Below are 20,546 nucleotides of genomic sequence, written 5' to 3'. Positions count from 1 at the left end.
GAAGTGACAGACCATGACCCAGGATGGCTTTCTCTCCTTGCTATGGCATTAATCATGGCAAGCCCAGGGCACCCTCCTCCCAGCAGCCTGGCTGCTCCCTGAGGCTCTCAGGTCCCGATGAGATTGTAAGGAAAAAGCCAAGCTCGGGCACCCCAACCTACCAGAGCATGTTTCAAAAGTAGCAACGCACTGTATTTTTTCAAGGAAGATAGAACCTATTCATTTTCAGCTACTCTCCCCACACCCCGTTGTCCTACTTTATTCAATTCAGAATGTGACAAAATGCACAATGGGGCATATGTCTAAAATGCCTGCACTGCTAGAAAGCCCTCACACACCTATTCTATTGCCAGCACAGGGGTAGTTTGTAAAGTGTTCAGAGCAATGACCGGAACCGCTGACCGTCGAAGTCCGGGGAACTGGGAGCAGAAAGCCAGCGGAACCCTCTCACTTACCCGGCCCTATGATCTCTCGGGAAACGTCCCCACAGAGTATTTTCTCTTTGCTCCACACCCCCTTTGGTAATAGTTCTGAGAGAGGATCAACTCCAGCTGTGCAACATGCCGGCCAACATTTCAGAAACCCTGGAACCAATTTATTCCATCTGGAAATTAGTTTCAGCTTTTATTGCCGTAGAATTGAGTCCAAACCAGACCTGATTTCCAAAAGGAGGGTCCCTGTTCCTTTACTGTCAGGATTTTCTCTTTTCTAATGCACACTCATTTAAAAGATTTAAAATGATAATAAACATCAAAGATCTGTGCCTTTTTCTATACACACTACATTTCCCCATACAGGGTTCCTCCCAGGGTGCTTCTTTGCAAGGACATGAAGAATTCTACCCTAAGTTTCTACCAAAAGGGAAATTTGGGGAATTTAAATTGTTCCCTGTAAATGTATATTTTCATCAGCTTTTCTTTGATGCCATTAGTGACTCAGTTACATTCCTGGAACAGTAGCTAAGTGGGCTGCCTATTCTTTTTATTGCAAAGGAGAAAAAAAAAAAAAACACAAACCGAACCAAAAAAAAAAAAAACCCACAAAATAAAAACGTATAAAAGCATACTCCCCAAAATTGATTTTATAAACATATTAAAAATATACAACATTTACAATAGCCTCATATGTAAGATTTCTTTGTTTCAGTCCATCTGCTACTGATTAAACATTTTATATTTCCATTGTGATTAATTATGCTATTTATATACTTGAAAATGATTTGTTTGGAAAGGTATGGTCTAGTGTAAGTCTTTCATTTCTGAGAATGACAGCCCTTCAAGAAGTAGAGCAACACTATGCACTCAGGAAATTCACCATCTGCTTTCTCATGCTCTTATAACAAATTACAAACCTATAGCAAAACAGAATTGAGAGAAAACAGAGTCTAAATAATGCTAATGATATTCATCAGAGATGCTCAAAATGTTTCCATTTTTAATTAAGCCAAGATACTCTCTTGGTCCCCAAAGAGTACTGCAACTACGTTATCGCTATCTACTCCCAGCTTTGGGGTTCAATTGCCAAATAGCCAGGCATTTTCAAGCCAGTCTAGGAGTTACCCATAATTAATTCCAAAATAGGCCAAATTTATCAGGTGTTAGAGTAGATCAAGACGGTTGTAGTCATGCCTTAATCTCATAAAGAGAACTGGATTAGGACGACAGTCAATATAACCGAGAAAAAAAAAAAAAGTCTGGACGGTGTGCCACAGACCATTTTCCACGTCATTGGTTGCTGGTGCCAACAGAGAGTGTGAACCTAGTGCCAGCAATTTCTCACCACTTGAAAGTTCCTAGTGTTTCAGTTTTGCATGACCAAGTCGGCACCGGAAACCACAGAACAAGACCATTTTGTTCTGCCTAGCCAAACTGCGCTTAATAAAATTTTGTAAATCCACACAAAATTGCTCTCAGGCTAAAATAAATGTATACCAAATAGCAGATTATGTGTTTTGTTTCTTTAAAAAAAAAAAAGTCCATCTGACATGCCCCATGAGGAAGGATTCTGCAACAAACAGTTCTCCTAAAAACTCTTGCCTAAAGTAGCAGGAGCCACAGCGAGCGCTCTGCTGTTCCCTCTTTCCTGGTTCACGCCCCACTCATTAACACACTCGGAACCTCTGTCTGCATGTGTGCACTGCACACCACCAGCCTGCTCTACGCGCCTCTGGTTGTCTTTCCTCTCCTGTTTTCTCCATCCAACTGAAAGCTCTTCTATGACTTCTGGCATCTCTATTAAGTAGTGAGCCACATGGAAATGATTAACTTTTGAACTACAAAACTGAAAACACTCTCAAGCACACTGTGGAAATGAAACATGTCATGTAGCAAACGGTTTCCCGATAGAGTTTGCAGCAAGAAAGAGAAACCGTTGGCTGAGATTTTGGTTTTGTTGTTGTCATGGTAGATGAAAAGGATGTGCTCATCCCTTCTGATAGCTCCTTCTCCCCCTCAGTAAACAGCCTCTGAGCAAGTTCATTAAATATTTAAACAGGCCTGGTATCTATTAATGTTATCAGACACATGAAATATGTCTGATGGATTTATTCTGCCGTTAAGGAGCCGTACCCCAGTGTCCCTCCTGGGACACTGCTCCAGCTGTTTAAACTATAATTCCATCACTAGGAAGCATGGTGAAAGCACTGACCTCTTTGAAATGGACTCATTGCTACTCAGCCTGTAAATTGCAAATGAAACCTTTCTGTAATAATGTTAAAATATGCATGCATAGGAATTAAAGCACTTGGGGTCACCAGCAAAGCGTGGTGTGTTTTCTGCAACCTCTAAACAGTTGGCAGAGCGGATCTAATCAATCAATGCCTGGAGAAGACTGGCCATCAGGAGGTGCCTGAGTCTTGGGGGGTTCAACAATCCTCTCATTTTGTATGACGGGATCTTCATCAACCCTCTGAATCTTTGCAGTTTGTAAAATTCCATTGTTGTGTATCAAATTCTATTTCTCAAATGATATATATGCTGTGCTTATTCTGTGATCTTCACTTATCTTCCATAAAATCAGTTCAGTAGGAGAATATGCATGAGATCCTGCAAGCCGTGAGCTAATTTGTTGCCACATTTTAATCTAATTCATTTTTATGGGAAAACAGCCATACAAATAAGAAATCTTGTCAAATCTTCCACATGAAAGAAAAGAGGTGTTGTAGTGTTCTGGTGATAGGAAGCCATAGCTTTGCAAATAATTACTACTGTATTTGTTTTATATCAACTGCCAGGACATAACAATTATTCATGACATCTTGAGTGATGTTTCAACTGGCTAATCCTCTACCTACAAGTGCTTGCATCTCATATGGGCACTAGTTTGTGTCCTAGCTGCTCCACTTGCAGTCCAGCTCCCTGCTTGTGGCCTTGGAAAGCAGTAGAGGACCCTACACCCATGTGGTAAACTGTACCCACCTGGGAAGCCCAAAAAAAGCTCCTGGCTCCTGACTTTGGATGAGCTCAGCTCTGGATGTTATGGCAACTTGGGGAGTGAACCAGTAGCTGGAAGATCTTTCTCTGATCTTTTTTCTGTAAATCTGCCTTTCCAATAAAACGTCATCAATGAAGCCAAGTGCTGAGATCTCTTGGAGATAATATTGTCCAGATTATGTATCAGAAGACATGGAAAATTGTCCTAAGAAATGTGATTGCCTTTAAAAAGCCATCAAACAGGTGATATATCCAATTTCTAAAATGTGAACCAACTCTTGAGTATCACTCATTATTTGATGCAAGCAATCATAGTTTATAATTGGTAATAAACAAAACTGAGAAAGACAAAAATCTTGGAAATATAATGATTATTGAATAACAGAACAAAAAGCCCAATGATCTGATAGGTACTGAAACAGTCGATATGTAATACAATGAATTAGCAATAACAAGCATGCGATCCTACATTTGACTCATTGGGAGTAATTTATATAGAAAAATAGGAAAATGTGATTGCAAAAACATCACAAAGGCCAAATCATATAGATGAATTTTCTCAATGAAATTTCAGGATAAATGAGTTCATGTTTACCTTTGTGCATTCTTGGGTCTATGAGGGAAAAATAAAGTTAAAAGGAGCATGTGACAAGTGGGTTCATAAAAGACGGGTTTATTCTTTGCCTTCTGGCTTCGTGTTAAAATAAAACTAAACAAAGGAAGGGCTTTTTAATCTGGGAAATAATGAAGGGAATAAAAAAACGACCCCTCTGGCGGGCGCTGTCATTGGATAGAGCTTCAGCCTGGGATAGTTGCGTCTCATGTCAGAGAGCCAGTTTGAACCATGTCTATCTGCTTCAGACTCAACTCCCTGCTAGCACACCTGGGAAACAGCAGTTCAACACTCAAGTACCTCTGTCCTTACCAACCGTTGGGGATACTAGGTGGTGTTCCTGGCTCCTGGCTTCAGCTTCGCTGATGCTGGTATTATAGGGTGTTGAAACATAAAAGATCTCTATATCTCTCTTATTCTCTATCATCCCACCCTTAAAAACATATAAGGAATGTCTTTAAAATGTCTTTAAAAAATCTCTTAGATGTTTGTACAAAAATCTTGTTAACATGTATCCCTGCTTTCAGACGAAAGATAGATTCCCAATGAAACTGTTGGACATGTGTAGACAATGGGATGCTGGACTGCCTGACATTGTCCGTATCAATAATGTCGGTCACACTTAAATAAGAGACTAATAGAATTATGATTCTTTATGAAGGACTACACTATTGTAGTAAAATGGTAAAAAAAAATCTGCTGGGGACGGGAGATTTTTGGGGGGAATCCCACCCTGTATGAAATTGCACCACATAATTCAAAATGCAAAATAAAAATATATTTAAAAAATCTTGTTAGCATTGTTAGTGTGTGCAGGATATAGAAGATACCTGTCATTTTCTACTTCTAATACCAAGCACTTCTGCACTTTGAGTCAGCAATAAGGTCAGAGTTGTGAGTGAGCAAAGTGCAAAGTGAACAACCCTGGTAATACACAAGGGATGGAGCATGATTTAGCTCCACTGTGAATAAAACAAAAAGCTTCTCATTGTCTTCAAATTTACGAACCAATTGTTATCTTGATTGCTAATAAAGACGAACGGACTCTTAGTTTTCTTTGTTCCATCTAGAAACTAGTGTGATGTTGGTGACAATCAGGTCTACACTTGCATGACATCGCACTGCTTTGCCCACATAATATACTCTTCTGCAGCAAAAGCTGAAGACTCGACTTGGGGCATTCCAGTGGAAAATCAGGTGGGAAGCCAGTTGAAACGGTCATAAGTAATCAAGGACTATCATCAGTCCATAGTAAATGCTCAGTAAGTGAACTAAACTGCCTAGAAAACAGATCACTCGAATTGTGAAAGGTGATTACATCTGAATCTAATTAATACAATCACGCTAGTGGGTGAATGTTAGAAAGGAATCCGTTTCACCCGAATGTAAAGAAAAGATGTATAACACGCCTACCTAGTCAAAGAAGAAATGGGCTGCCTCAGGACATAGTGAGGTTCTGAAGTGTTTATTATACAATGAGTTGGTCCTGTGAAAGATTCGCCCACAGGACAAGTGTTGGATGACATCAGAACTCTCAGATTCAGTGAATCTCAAACATCTTAAGGACCCCACTTAAGGATCTTCAAAAAAAGCATAAGTGGTACATCTCTAAAACAGAAATTTTTTATATAAAGATATTTCCCAAGATAAGATGAAAAATGTATACAGCAAAAGTATCTCACAAATTTGGTCAACCCAATATAGTGCCTCCACTTTGGAATCAACACTTTAAGAAATTAAAGCGCTATTTAAATGTCACTAGACTTTTGGAAAAGGATGTATTTAGTAGCTGTTAACCCAATATTTATGCTTCTCATGTACAAAATGGCATTTTCCCCAAGGAATTGCCTGAAGAGAATTCTCAGGCTAGGAAAGAACATCCACCTTTCAACTGGCATCCAAACCACAGGCAAAGTCAGTAATAATTTAGCAGTTAATGTAGTTGTAAGAAAAATATGGTAGTTATTTAAAATAATTTCTGCTGCTGTATTTTTTTTCTTCTTTTTTTTTAATTGCTTAAGGGTCAGTTCACAATAAAAATTTGATTTTAACTTCTTTATTTTGAAGAGGATCGAGGATATGGAATGTAGAAGCACAAAGCGAAATGAGTACTCCTTCATGGGACATAAGCTTTAGGGAACTAAAGATAGGTTAATTCCATGCCTGATTCATTCCATGGACCATTTAACGAGTCTCGGGGATTGTTGAGCCAATAATGAACTCGCAGAATCCTAAGGTAATCACTGTTGCAATTATTAAAATTTACACCAGAATTCTATTACCCTTTCTACAGATAAGTGTCTGGTATTAAGTGGTGTAGAAGGGAAGCATGAATTGATTCAATAACACCAGAAATCTCTGTTCTTGGTTCTTTCTTAGATCATTCTCTTACGCTCCCTCCCAAACACTGGCCTATGCTTTCAGTACATTTTCAGGAAACATTTACCAACTTTTGTGTAGTAATTTAGACTTTAAATCTGATTTTCTCATGCATTAGTTCATTTAATTCCTCTATTCCATACCGTTCATACTAATTATATTAAAAAGTTGATTTCTAAATTTTATAGCTATTACCAGGTACTGTAGTAAGGAGTTTTTCATTAATTATCTCTATTGACACAATAATCCCCACAAGTATTATATCATTCGTGTGTTACTGACAAAAGGGATGTATTTAAACTTGAAAATGTCAGGAATTTCAATATTGGCTACACAACTAGACGAGGATTCAACCAGGTCTCAATTCAGGAAACTTGACCTTTCTTCTTGTCCGTTATCCTTCATACCACATCACCGTGTGATTCCCATCTTACTACAAAGACTAGTCATAGTCCATGCAAGATTTAAAAAAAAAAAAAGAAAGAAAATGTATGATGTTACGTGTCAATTTACAAAAACAGCCTAAAACAGCCTGATATCTCTTTTAATGAGGCTTATAATCAACAAATCATTCTTTAGGAATGAACTGGATTGAGTCCTGGCTGCTCATGCTTTTTTTATTTTTTAAGATTTATTTATTTTCATTGGAAAGTCAGATATACGGAGAGGAGGAGAGACGGCAAGGAAGATCTTCCATTGGCTGATTACAAATGGTCACAATGGCTGGAGCTGAGCCAGTCCAAAGCCAGGAACCCAGAGCCTCTTCCAGGTCTCCCACACATGTACAAAATCCCAAAGCTTTGGGCCATCCTCAACTGCTTTCCCAGACCACAGGCAGTGAGCTGAACAGGAAGCGGGACCAGCAGGATTAGAACGGGCACCCATATGGGATCCCAGTGCATACAAGGCGAGGACTCTAGTCACTAGTTTATAGTGCTTTACCCTGTTCACACATTTGATCCAGCTCTCTTCTAATGTGCCTGGGAAATCAGTGAAAAATGCCCCAGTACTCAGGGCCTTACCACTCACATGAAAGGTCTAAATGGAGCTCCAGGCTCTCGGCTTTAGCTCTGCCCAGCCCCAGCCATTGTGGCCATTTGGACAGTGACCCAGTGACCCAATGTGTGTTTCTGTGTGTCCCTCTTCCTTTCTTACTGTAACTCTGCCTTCTACATAAATAATAATAATTGTGTTGGAGAGGTGAGTGAAGCAATGTGTGTTCAACCACACAAGGTTGATGGGTGTGTTGTGAACCAAAGAGAACTGTTTCTAGAGAGAATTCGGTAAAACCTGGTGCCCATCTAACAGTGAAGAAAATTTTTGTTGGTGGTATTAATGAAGATACAGAGGAATATAACTTGAGAGGTTACTTTGAAAAGTATGGCACGACTGAAACCACAGAAGTTATGGAAGTCAGGCAGAGCAGCAAACAATGAGAATTTATAACTTTCCATGATCATGATACAGTTGAAAAAACTGTTGTTCAGAAATCCCACACTATTAATTGGCATAGTTGTGGAGTAAAAAACAAAAGCCCTTTCTAAACAAGAGACGCAGTCTGCTGCTGGATCACTGAGAGGCCATGCACATGGATCTGGCAACTTTATGGGTCATGGAGGAAATTCTGAAGGTGGTGGAACTTTGGTGGAAGAGGAGGTGATGGTGGTGGAGGTGGTAGTAGCAGAGGAAGTTATGGAGGAGGTGATGGTGGATATAATGGTTTTGGAGATGAGGGAGGCAACTATGCCAGTGGCACTGTTTACAGTAGCAGGGGAGGCTATGGTGGTAGTGGACCAGGATATGGAACCAAGGAAGTGGATATGGTGGAAGAGGAGGAGGATATGATGGTTACAATGAAGAAGAAAGTTGTAGAGACAACTACGGTGGTGCAAACTACAATGATTTCAGGAAGTAAGTGGACAAAAACAATCAAATTCTGGCCTCATGAAAGGTGGCAGTTTAGATGGGAGAGGCTCGGCCAGTCTCTATGGTGGTGATTATGGGCCTGGCAGTGGAAATGATGGAACTGGTAGTGGGAGGTTCTACTGGCATACATTTGGCATAGGTCGGGGGCAGACCAGGCGGAATCAGTTCATGTCATTCACTGGCAAATGTGAAGGTCAGAACAGAGTGTGGGTTGAGCCAGGTTTGGTCGCGACAAAAGCAGTACACAACACGGAATGCCAAGGTGAGGTTGCCTGTGCTGGATGTGACCACGGCACCCAACCAGCACACATGAGAACCAAGAAGAGAGGGGGCAGAGCTGGCACGGGAATAAAGAGTGGTCCCCTTGCTGATCAGCTACTCCCACTGGAGAGCGTGAGCTAGGATGGGGGTAGACCAGACTAGGCAGGGCTACAACACCTGAGGTGGACCAGATCAGGGAATAACCAGGCTGGGCTGATTATTCCTACTGGTGCAATCTACAATTAGAGTGGGTGAGGGTTGTTTGGGCTTAGCCACAGCATCAGCTGGCAGAAGCTGGTACTGGGGGCTAATTCTGTCAAGTTAAACCACAGAACCACCTGGAGAGAGCATAATCTGGGAGTGGGAGAGGCCAGAGAGGGAAATAGTGGGCTTCTCCCTCTTAGGATGCCACCCCCCCACAGGAGGGCACGAAAACCAGGATAGGGGATGGGGTGGCTAGACAAACACCCAACAACATCCAAGAAGGCTGGACGGTTGAGCTGATTAGATGGACCAAGGTTTTAATACCCATCGACATATATGAGAGCAAAAGGGGATGTGGGACAAACTGAACTAGTCTGCCACACATACTGGCAAACCAGGGTAGGGGGCGGGCCTGGTTGGGGTTATTGTGGGTCGCTCCGGGTAGGCTGCAGCTCCCGGGTGTGCGCTGGGCAGAACCAGGCTGGATAGCAAACACCCATTGGTTCCAGAGGAAGACAGGGATGGAAACAGAGCCATCCCGGCAACTGTAACCACCACCTGATGGGGCGATGGATTGTACTGGGCCCTGTGCTTGCTGGCTCATACAAGAATCTGGTCTGGGAACACCTCAGACAAAGATTCTATGGGGATCCCCCCAATCGAGCTTTCGGACTCAGAACACTAACCATCAAACGACAAGACAGAACAAGTCAATCAACCACTTCAGCTATATGTTGACAATGAAAATACTGGGAGGACGGAGCCGCTATGATGGACTATGTTGATCAGTGGAATCTCCAACAACCGCATCATGCTTGGGGTGGTGAGAGTGGCAGCGGTTTGGAACCACTTGGGCAAGATCCTCGGAGCATGCCCCACACCTGGGACTTGGGGTCGGTGGGAGACTGGGTGGGGCTTCTCCCTTAAAATCTCCTTTTACATCAGATATAATAAGGAAACAATACGGAACTAATTGTCTTACCCATCTTCCTGTAGTGCTTGAACCTTTTTACCCTAATTATGTCAAGACTGTCAAAAATAAAAAATAATAATAATAATAAAAAGAAATGGTAGTCGAAGGTTCTAAAAACAGCAGAAAAGGGCCACAAAGTTCCTAGCAAGAGAGGGGTTGTCAGGGAATCTGCAAGTTAGTTTGAGACAGTCGTCCCAAATACATTAGAGGAACTGTAAAAATCTGCCACAAGAGGAATGATGATCCATAGTCAGAAAAGTTCCTGCAGTTCAGACAGGAAACACTTCTTGTTCAGGACTGGCATAGCCTCAGTTCACAAAAAGTGCAACTATTGAGTAATGCAATGCAGTTGCAGTATCAATGAGATGTGCGTTCCTGAGGTCTTTTATCTGTTGTAGCTTTGTCTTTTTTTCCTTTTCATTGCATCAGGTATATTGCCCTGTACGTTATGATAGTGGCACCAGGAATAAAAAATTAAGGAATTTTCAATTTTTCAAAACAATAATAATTAAAATCATTGGAAGAAAATTCTCCTTTGACACTTAAACAGGTAGCAATATAAGGGTAAATAGAACTCTTCAGTGGATCAGTGAGTTCAGTAAAATGATAAAAAAAAAATACAATCTCTAAGCTCAGTTTATATCTGTATTCAAACATCAGGTGCCTGAGCAAGTGCCAAACATAATTTCAATAATCCAATGTCATTATTTTAGTACTAATTCAGAAACAAAATAACGTAAAAATGCATTCATAGCACTAGACCTCCCTGTTTAATGCAATGGAGAACATTTCCTAGCATGTGAAAATGTGTGTATCACCTTGAGTGTGCATGTCAAAGCTCTGAGCACAGAATCCTTTTAGAACATGGTTAAGTATCAGTTCATTAAACTGCAAGAAAAGGTTCCAACATTAACCAAATTTAACTCCTCCCCTTATTCTAGTTAGAATATAATATATATTTAAAAAAAAAACAAACTATGAGCCACATTCCAGAGATGTTCCAAAAATATTCCTCATAATCAAAGAAAAAGTACTTACTGGACAGTCTTCCAAGCTTTTATTTAAGCAATTGTGGAAATGTGGGAGCAGTTCAATGTGCCTTAGTAGTCTCTCATTTGAAAAAAATCAAAGGTTCTCTATACACTCTGTAAGTGGGAATACTGAAAACCGAAGTCCAGGGCATTCTGATTCCACCAATTGCTTCCAATTATTTTCCAAACATTTTGGCTTGGAGGAAACTGAAAACACATTCTCTGTGCTTTCTTTTCCTTTTAATCCCATGTGTTTGTTTGTGGGAAATTTCACCCATATGTTTATGATTCATTTTTAGTTAACTCATCAAATTGTTGATTCTTAGGATCTATTTGATGTTCAAAAGCTGAGGGTTATGACTTTTTTTCTCTGAAGGGGCATTTTCTTTCTTATGTATGTAAACAAAAGTGGGTCTCAGATACATGTTCCATTTACCATAGATCTGAGTGCTAATTCTTTCAATTTTGAGTCATTCAGAGGGAATTACAGCATGCATGATAGTTTAGGATGCTAAGGTTATTTTTGCTGCACGTGACTTCAAATTCAACCTTACTTATGCTATAGATGTGGGTGATTGTCCCTGGATCTCAGCCTGATTGGCCCATGTGGTGAGTCATAAAGACAGGGCTCCACATGTCGCCAGGGGAGCCCCCTGGAAATGGTCTTGGACACCATGATCTCAATTTACCTGATCACTGGTCATGCGGGCAAGAGGAGTGAGCTGCACCCAACTTTCTTTTCTCTGTCCTTGGACTAGCTGTGCTGTGATTTCCTTAATCCACACGTGGTGTCGGTGACCTTCAGCATACCTTCCAGCCATTCGTGATGAATGTGACATGCAGCGTGATGACAGGATCCAGAGAGACAGAGTTGCCTTCTAGCCAATCACAGTGCCATCGTAAGGTGGAAGGATTGTTGGAGGATGCCCTTTCGCCTTCCCCTTTTCTTAGGCTATTTAAGATAGGGCTTGCTTTACAACAATGGACATGCCGAACCAGAATGTCTCCAGTGTTTAAGTGGGAGATGAAATCCACAGAGCTTTTGTTTAAATATGTCGTTGACGGGATATTATGACTCTACTGAAAACTATGGAGAGCAAAAATGGCCACTACAATTGTACTGATAAAAATCATAATACTCATCTTGTTATCTCTAAAATGAGCTTGAATCATAATTTTGTGGAGACTTAAGCTAGTATTTATGGTTCCCAATATGCAGTTAAGAGCAAAGAAAACCAGAACTACTGAGATTGGGATATACATGAAGGAAACCCCACACCTTGTTTTGCTTCCCTTTTGTTGGACCTGAAATGGAAATAAACGAATGGTGAATGCCAGGCTACCTGACATGATTAAAATACTCTAACCTAAGGCAATATGTCCTTTCATCAATTACCATTGGTTTTAACACTCCCATTGAAAGAAAGGAGGCCTCAGTGAGATATTTCTCATGAATAGAAATCACAAAGAAACAATGATTTTGCAAAACCTTGTGAAATCCTAAACTACCCTGCAGCCTACAGCAGTGTGCATAATCCAGCATCCATCTTTGCAGGATCAGGAAGAGCACGCTGTTTTCCTGCCATGAAACATCGCAGAGAACTGATTTTCATGCACAAATGTCCATGGAGGGTACAAATCTGCAAAGCAAACATCCACATGTAGCCCAACAAATTACACTTGGATTAATCTATGGTTGTTTACATTACGGATATTTTTACTGTGAATAATATATTCTCACACCAGAATCCTGAAAGGGTTCCTGAAACACGAGGGACTCAGCCTCAGACATGAGAAGCAGGGATGGTCTGCTGCTTTGGTGGATGCTGAAGAGCGAAGATGAAGGAAATCCTTCCAGAGGCCTTGCTAGCTGATGGGCCGAGCGAAGGGCAAGCATAGATACACCCATCTCCTGCATGAAACAACTATGGGACAGGGAAGGAGGATCAAAACTCTTCCAGCTCAAATGAAACATCAATCAATAGAAAATCATTAGTTTCCACCCATTTCTTGCTAGTCAATGCCATCCAACCTGCACTGGCTGTTTCTTATTTATTCAGTTTTTCATAATAATAATACCATCTCAAAAGTGAAAAGTGTTAAAAACCCAAACAGTCCAATCTAAGTAGCAGTATCTTAATGCGGGCCCCTTAGTATTTAATTCTCTTACCAAATGTTACAAAAACAATGCTGGGAGATTTTCCATCATTATAGTCTTTATAAGTGCATGTATGTACCCCCTACACACACACACACACACACACACACACACACACACACACACTTACGCTCTAGAATTTCAATATTAAACCACAACTATCTCCTTTGAGATTTTGAACAGATTGAAGCTAATGTATTTTTTTAATTTTCCTATTAAAAATTTAATTAACATGGAAAAGTTATACAGATTTACGAAGCACTCTGTGGCTTTACAAAGTATTATGTGATTTTTTTATTACATGAATATATCAGCGCATCTTTCTAAGCATTTAGCATTTCTTCAAAGCTAAAATATTTAAAAACCCTATCTTCCAGTTTTTATGATTGAACTGTATATTAGAATAATATAACCTATATGTAGTCTACTGCTAGTAGAATCTAAGAATATACATACACCCATCTAGCTCTAACTCTGTATTCTTTTTTTAAGGCAAGAGCTAGAGTTCATCTGAGTAGCCTGTCTTTTCATGCTTTGTATTTGAGTTTGCAAGCAAAGTTGAAGCTACAGTGAACAAAGATTACACATTTTCTAATGCTGCTGATAGCATCAAATAAAACTTGGTGATGGTCTGGGAACATTGTTCATGTATCCATCCAATTGATACTACTACGGATCAAATCCTTCCCTTCGAGGAACAGGTGTAGGAAACCTCTGGAATGGTGGCTCTTTAAAGCACTACAAGTTAATATCACCTATGGAGCATAAAAAACCCTGAGTGTCTGAGCCCAGCTTTAGACAAAAGGTGCTATATATGAAAAGTGGCGTGCACACACACATACAGACACACTCACACCTAAGAGAAAAGAAGTGATAATGAGATGTCGAATAAATATGACATGAAAATCAAGTTTCCTGTTTATAATCTGTGAAGAGGAAAAATATTAAATTTCTGCTAGGACATTATCATTAATATTACGTATGGTACTAAGAAGTGAAATGATGCTTATGGTTCTTTTTGATCAATAATGATGTATTCACCATTTTTTCTGGCTTTTTATAGTCTAAAAATGTTTTATTTTTATGTTTTGATGCCCCAGCATAGATATCTCCAATACTGAAATTAAGTCCTTAAATTTTAATATTTACTGTGACCATTTGGAATTAGAAAGAAGCTTTAATTTTCTTACTCAGAACATCAAGTTTGTAAAGCAAATACTGGTATCTTTTATTAATCTTAATCACATATAATCTAAATTGGTAGAATTAGAGTATGCTGATTCTTTCTGGCTTAGGGCATGGCCACTAACTGAGTCTATAGAGAACCATTTATTTCTAAAATGAATGAATACTAAGGGAGATTGAATTCCTCCCATATTACCCCATGAAAAAACTCAAAACAAAAACATTTCACAAGTCATTTACTAAATGGCTTTGGGTCTTCCCCTAATTAGAGATGGTAGTTTTACAGTGAAAAAAATTGGTTTCCAGAATTTAAACACACAATAAGAATCACTTTACCTGTCCATTAAAGCTTGAAAATGTGGGGTGTTTTTTTTTAGTGCCATTTATGAAGCAGATGTCAAGCACCTATCAAGGTTATCATCACCTTATATTCCGCTAGAAAAACTCTGGCTTGGTATTAAATGACTAAACTGACCAAGAAAATACCGTTTGCAGGAAATCTCAACTGATATGCCCAATTTCCAAGTTATAAAGAGTAAAACAAAGAACTTTCCAGATTGAAAACAACTGCAGAGTTGAGCATTTAGTTTCAAGGTACCTAATACTTGCAAAAGAGCCCTTTGAGCAAAGCTTTGTCTTATGACCTTACATCAAAATCCAAAGTGGCAGGTGCATAAGGTACAATGGGACCATGGTGATGTAAGCGGCTAAGTCCCAATCAATACTGTATCCCACAGTCTAGAAGAGAAATCATCCATATGAGTTGAGATAAACTTAAAATTTGAATTTTGGAAATGATATACTGAAATATAATCTTTTAAAATAAACGTTTTAAATATAACATGGGGCCCAGAGTGATACTTCAGTCGCTAAATCTTTGCCTATGCTGAGGTCCCATATGGGTGCTGCTTCGTGTCCCAGCTGCTCCACTTCCCTTCCAGCTCCATGCTTGTGGCCTGGAAAACTGCGGAGGACGGCCCAAAGCCTTGGGACCAGGCACCTCCATGGGAGACCTGGAGAAGACTCCTGACTCCTGGCTTTGGATCAGTTCAGCTACAACTGTTGCAGCCACTTGGGGGAGTGAACCAATGGATGAAATGTCCTTCTGTCTCTCCTTCTTCTTGTAAAATCTCCATTTCCAAGAAAAAAAAACAATTTTTTTTTAAAAAATCAATAACATGCAGAGTTGTCCTTATGTGTGTGATTAAATTTCCTCCGTGTGCTCAGTCTTTAATGACAATCAGTCTCATTGGGATTTCCTGGTGCCTCACGCACCTCATGTTGAGGATCAGACTATGTGCAATGGTCTTAGACAGTTGCATTTTAATTGTGTGTCTTTTTAAGGGATTCCAAGGCGGATTTAAAAACTTAAGCATTGATGAAATTTGGAATATAGGTCAAGCAAGTTTTAAAATCCTTTCAAATGGTTTGTCCTCCATAGACATATGTCCTGTGACCCAACCCCAGGACTGACTGCCCTTCACCTCATTCACACCCAGCCCTCTTTAAAGAAAGGAATCAGGACACAGTGAGACTTGGATTCTGTATTACCTCTATCATAGTAAATCTCAACTAATTTCCGTTATCTTACTACTATTTGCTGCCAAGTTAATTAAATACTGCATTAAAGAGCGAATCTTGGCTTCTGACCAAATATGAATTGACAATTTTAGAATGCTCTTATACTTCAAAACATTACATAATAGTGCCTGTACATTAAATACTAAATTAATTACTTTGGATGAATGGCTTCAGCCTGCTTTAAAATACATTGCATTCCACTCACCGTGCCGCAGGACACGGCCTCACCTGGTGCTCCAGACCACCAGTGCTAGGACAGAGATGCAAGAATAGTGCCACAGCCTTTCCCTTACTGAGTGTGTGTGTGTGTGTGTGTGTATGCACAAGTGCGCACTAATGGCAGTGTTCATTAGTCTCTGGTTGTTTGTAGTTTGAAAAACTGGAAACCAATACCCCTTTATTCCTGGTCCCCTGTGCAACACCAAGCTTTCCCCCCTTATCTCAGTGGTGTGAGGTAGTCCTTTCTAAATTCCTTTATGCCTAGGTCAGTCAAGATCGCATTGAAACTTGAACTTCACAGGTGAAGACAAGCAAAGGTAGCGCTGACTTGAGATGGGTCAAGGGGCTGGGAAAGGGTGGGAGTAGATTTTCTGTTTTCTGCACTCAGAATTCACAAGATCTGATTTACAAGCCCCTTTTTTATGTTTTAAAAGAAGTTTTACAACTTTCCTTTTATTATATCAACGTTCTTTCTGTAAAGATGTTAATCCAGACAAATGGGTTTGTGGTTGAATGAAGAATGAAAAATGAACTTGACTTTCCATTTCATAAGATCACAGATTTTGCTCAGAGCACCATTTTAGTATTGTCTCTCACATTTAGCCTGAAAGATGTTCATAAAAGTTTATAATATCCAAGGGATTGTGCCATTGTTTTCTGGAAAGGATATTTAAAAACATTTCCTCATGATCACCCTTTGGAGCATTTAATGCCTAAATATTCCAATCGAGCTTCCGATGGGTCGGTCTTATCCCGCACTAGCCTCCCTCCAATCAAATCAGGCAAATTTTTCAAGGCTTCAAGCACACTGTACTCACTGCTGGGAAAACATGTTTTCGTCACATGCTCGGCTCAGACATGTTCAAGAGACAAACTTAAAGTCCCTCTTCAAGTTCCAGAGAAAGGCTGCTGCTTCCTGTTCAGCTGAAAGCTGTTTCTTCCATTATTTCTCATATAAACATGTTTAGGGTGTGTTTTTTTTTTTTTGGTTTGTTATTTTTTTCAAGACTATTATTATAGTAAACAGTAGCCAACACACACAGTGCTCCTCCAAATTAGCAGATCGTGTATTAAATTTCTTGGAGATATCAGTTGATTTAAATTTCACCAGAGTTCAAAGAGTGTACATGCTTTCACTATCCCCATGTTAAAAATGAACTGAAGTATGAAAAGTTGTAATAATTCATTCAGAGTCCAACAGCAGCATCCGGAGTCCAACAGCAGATAAATTCCAGAGTCAGGGTTTGAGCTGTGAAATCTAACCTCACGCCACCTCTGACAATCACAAATTATGAATGGATGTAAGCATTTGCTGTTGATTGTCTGGTTTCCCTCTCAGGTAGCATAGCCATGGGGTGAAGAACCACACTGGTTCTGTTCATTAACATGGATATAGCACATTGGATGGCGTTTGGCAGATAGTAAGCCCTTGGTCAAAACTGACAGGTGAGGAAAAGCGGGTAGTGAAAAGCAGCTGCATCAATACTGAGTATCTGCTACATGGCCAAGGAAGGAGAGATGCTAGTTTCCTTGGTGCCCCCACATCAGATTTGATGATGATGTCCACTGAGAGAACGACCCAAACACGATTCTTTAAGTGTAACGCAGAGGATGTGGCCCAGACTGTGAACTCTACCATCTGGGTATAAAGGTCTTTTTGAGAACAAGCCATATTTACTCTGCTTAAGGCTAAGTGAAAAATCTAAAAGCTTAAAGTATCTGGGATTCAAGGCACAGGATCAGAATGTAGCAACCAAGGCAAAACCCATCACCTAGCTCTGGGGTCTAAAGGCTAGCAAGGAATTCCACACAGCAACAACACTGTTCAAAGTTTGCTTGCTTGCTTGCACAAATCAAATGTAATGAGTTACTTAAACAAATAAATGCTAGAGCACATGGGTGAGCAGTCCCAGGAGTAGGGCACTTGGCCACACCCTCGCCTGGCAAATCCAAATCCCGTAAGTTGGTGTGAGTTCAGGATGACAGAATGACAGATAGAAACCTGGTTCCCAGGAGATTAGAGCTTACTATACTGTACACAATCGCTTCCTTGATTGAATAGAGTTTAGGGAGTTTGACGCGGAATGAGAAGAATCATGTCCGACAGGTGCAGAGGGATGTAAGGGTGCAGGAGGAATGCCCACTGACCCCATGTGTTCCCGACAAGCTGTTTGGGAAATGATATTTTCATGGAGCACACATCTTGCTCCTGTTTGTGGAGCAGACATGTACGGGTACATGCTCCTAGGAACATGAATTACACTCTTCTGTGCCTGATTTGTCACTACACCTGTACACTCTTACAAATGCAAATAGACAAATATAAATTTAGGTACAAAGAAAAATCTAATAAGAAGAGCATTTGAATGAGTAAGAAATGTCTAATTTTTTTGCAGTCATTAAGACTAGGGAACATGCTTCTAGTAATTAGGTAAGATTGATTTCGAGGCCGAACACCACCCACAATTTGTGTAGCGTGGGGGTCAGGCGGGCAGCTGCAGAAACCGCTCGGCTAATTATGAGAATTCACTGTTCGTTAATAGAATCTCTCTCCACAAACAGCAGCTGTGTGTTTGCTCACGCAAATTATTAATTCTGGCCTCGCCTCAGCTGCAAGTTTCTGCTGTGTAGAAAGGAATCCTCAGATAGAAGTGTCAGTTCTCACCCAAGCGACACTGAAGAGGGACGCAAAATATGAAATGAAACAAAATATTCTCTAATCACAGGTGTCTAAAGATTTTTGTATCTACCTCCCTTTTCTGCCTTTCACTCCCAAACAATTGAATGCCAATTTTGGAACTCATTAATCTGTAGGCAACCTAGAGAGATCTAATTTATACCTGTCAGGAGCAATGGGCAGCAGCTAATAGGAAAGTAATTGCAATAGAAGTCTGCTTTCCCACTTGATAGTATGCAATATTTTAATGACAGCCCTTCTCTCTTGGAATATCAGGCTGGTCAACAAATATGTTCACTCTTTTTTTTTCAGAGTCACATTGGGAACAAAAGAGGTATCTCCTATGTGGTATTATATACCACAAGTAAGGTGATAATGGCATGATAGATGGAATATCGCTATACGCTTAGTTGTTCTCTGGAAAAAATGAAAAGCAATGTTTCAGCAATATAGACTCATATTCTCACATTTTCACTTTGTTAAAAAAAAACTGACTGGAATCTAATATCCACATAAGATGTTATCTCCTGTTTTAAATTGAATTAAATATCTGTATTCACCAATGGTATAGTTTGAAATGTTGGAACATTGAAGGGAACATAGGATTTTTCAAATCACACTAGAGTGTTCGAAACAAAGAGTTATACTTACAACAGAGAAAGAGGGAAGATTTATTCCACACATTTTGCTTCTTCCTCCTGGGATTGTCTCAAATTGAATTTTTCCGTGGACACATCAGGAGCATCAGAAGTTACCTAAGGATGCAGAACTTGAACTTAGGTAAACAATTTTTCCAAAGTGACTTCTTGTTTCTTCATTCCTTGTCTTAATGGACGATGTTCAAGGTGAGAGTTGCATCCAAAAGAAACTCAATGGATGATGACTTTTAGGATGTAAAACCCACGTTCAAATCCCCAGCTTTACATATATTTCCCATACAGCTTTGAATAAATCCGTTAACCTAACTAAAATGTGCTTCTTTCATATATAAACCTTCCTGTGACGGTGATAGAACCAAATAAAGGTGAGTATGGGAACTCACCTTGAAAGGAGACATGCAAGCCCTAGTTGCTAGTATCTTATGACAACTTCAAGTGCTTGTGAAGAAAGCATACATTAAAATGCAAATGTCTTGAGGGAAGCACGAGAGAAAATGGCTTATACTTGTACAACACACATCTGATGCTCTCATCCTCATTTCCAAACCGCATGTAACCAGTCTTTTCCGATATTTGATTTGAGCCTAAAATCTGTCCTAAGAGCTGTAAGAAATTCAAAGTAAATACCGTATAATCCCTGCCTTCAAGTGGCTTATCATAGAAACAAAGACAGCCTGTGCTGATACTGTTGATTTATTCCGTGAACACTGGAGGACCCACGCTGACAGGCACAGTGATAGACAACAGTGAAAAAGGAGTGTATTCATGGAAGTGAAGGAAACTGTCAAACCAAGCCAGACCTAAATTCTGCTTTGTGTGTATTAGCCATGATCTATGAAAAAAAATCTCTTCATTTTTTCCAATTTGCTTATTTCTAATGAGGAACACTGGTAAAGACCTTCCAATTGGTCTTTTCCAAAACTTGAAGTTCTAATGTTCTATCACTTTTATCTTAATTTAAGAATTAAGGAGTTCAGTGGCAGTGTGATGGCTCAGTTGGTAATCCTCCACTCAAAGGGCAGGGATCCCATGTGGGAACCAGTTCATGTCCCAATTGCTCTCCTTCCCATCGATCTTCCTTGTTGTGGTCTAGGAAAACAACGGAGGATGGCCAAGGTGCTTGGTTCCCTGTACCCACTTCCCTGGGATGCTCAGAAAATGCTTTTGGATCCTGGGTTCAAATCTGCTCAGTTCCAGCCGTTGTGGTCACATATGGAGTAAACCAAAGAATGGACAATCTTCGTCTCTC

The 20,546-nt window shown here is 40.0% G+C and overlaps 1 pseudogene; it reads left to right on the top strand.

The window, feature by feature from the left end:
* Nucleotides 1–384: 384 nt before the first annotated feature.
* LOC121164669 lies at nucleotides 385–12,661 on the top strand (annotated as a pseudogene).
* The last annotated feature ends 7,885 nt before the right edge of the window (nucleotides 12,662–20,546 follow it).

The sequence above is a fragment of the Ochotona curzoniae genome, unplaced genomic scaffold (genome assembly GCF_017591425.1).
Source record: "Ochotona curzoniae isolate NIBS_2020 unplaced genomic scaffold, NIBS_Ocur_1.0 contig_1071, whole genome shotgun sequence".
Taxonomy (NCBI): domain Eukaryota; kingdom Metazoa; phylum Chordata; class Mammalia; order Lagomorpha; family Ochotonidae; genus Ochotona; species Ochotona curzoniae.
The sequence above is the reverse complement of the archived record's forward strand: the minus strand, read 5'-3'. Positions and strand labels throughout refer to the sequence as shown.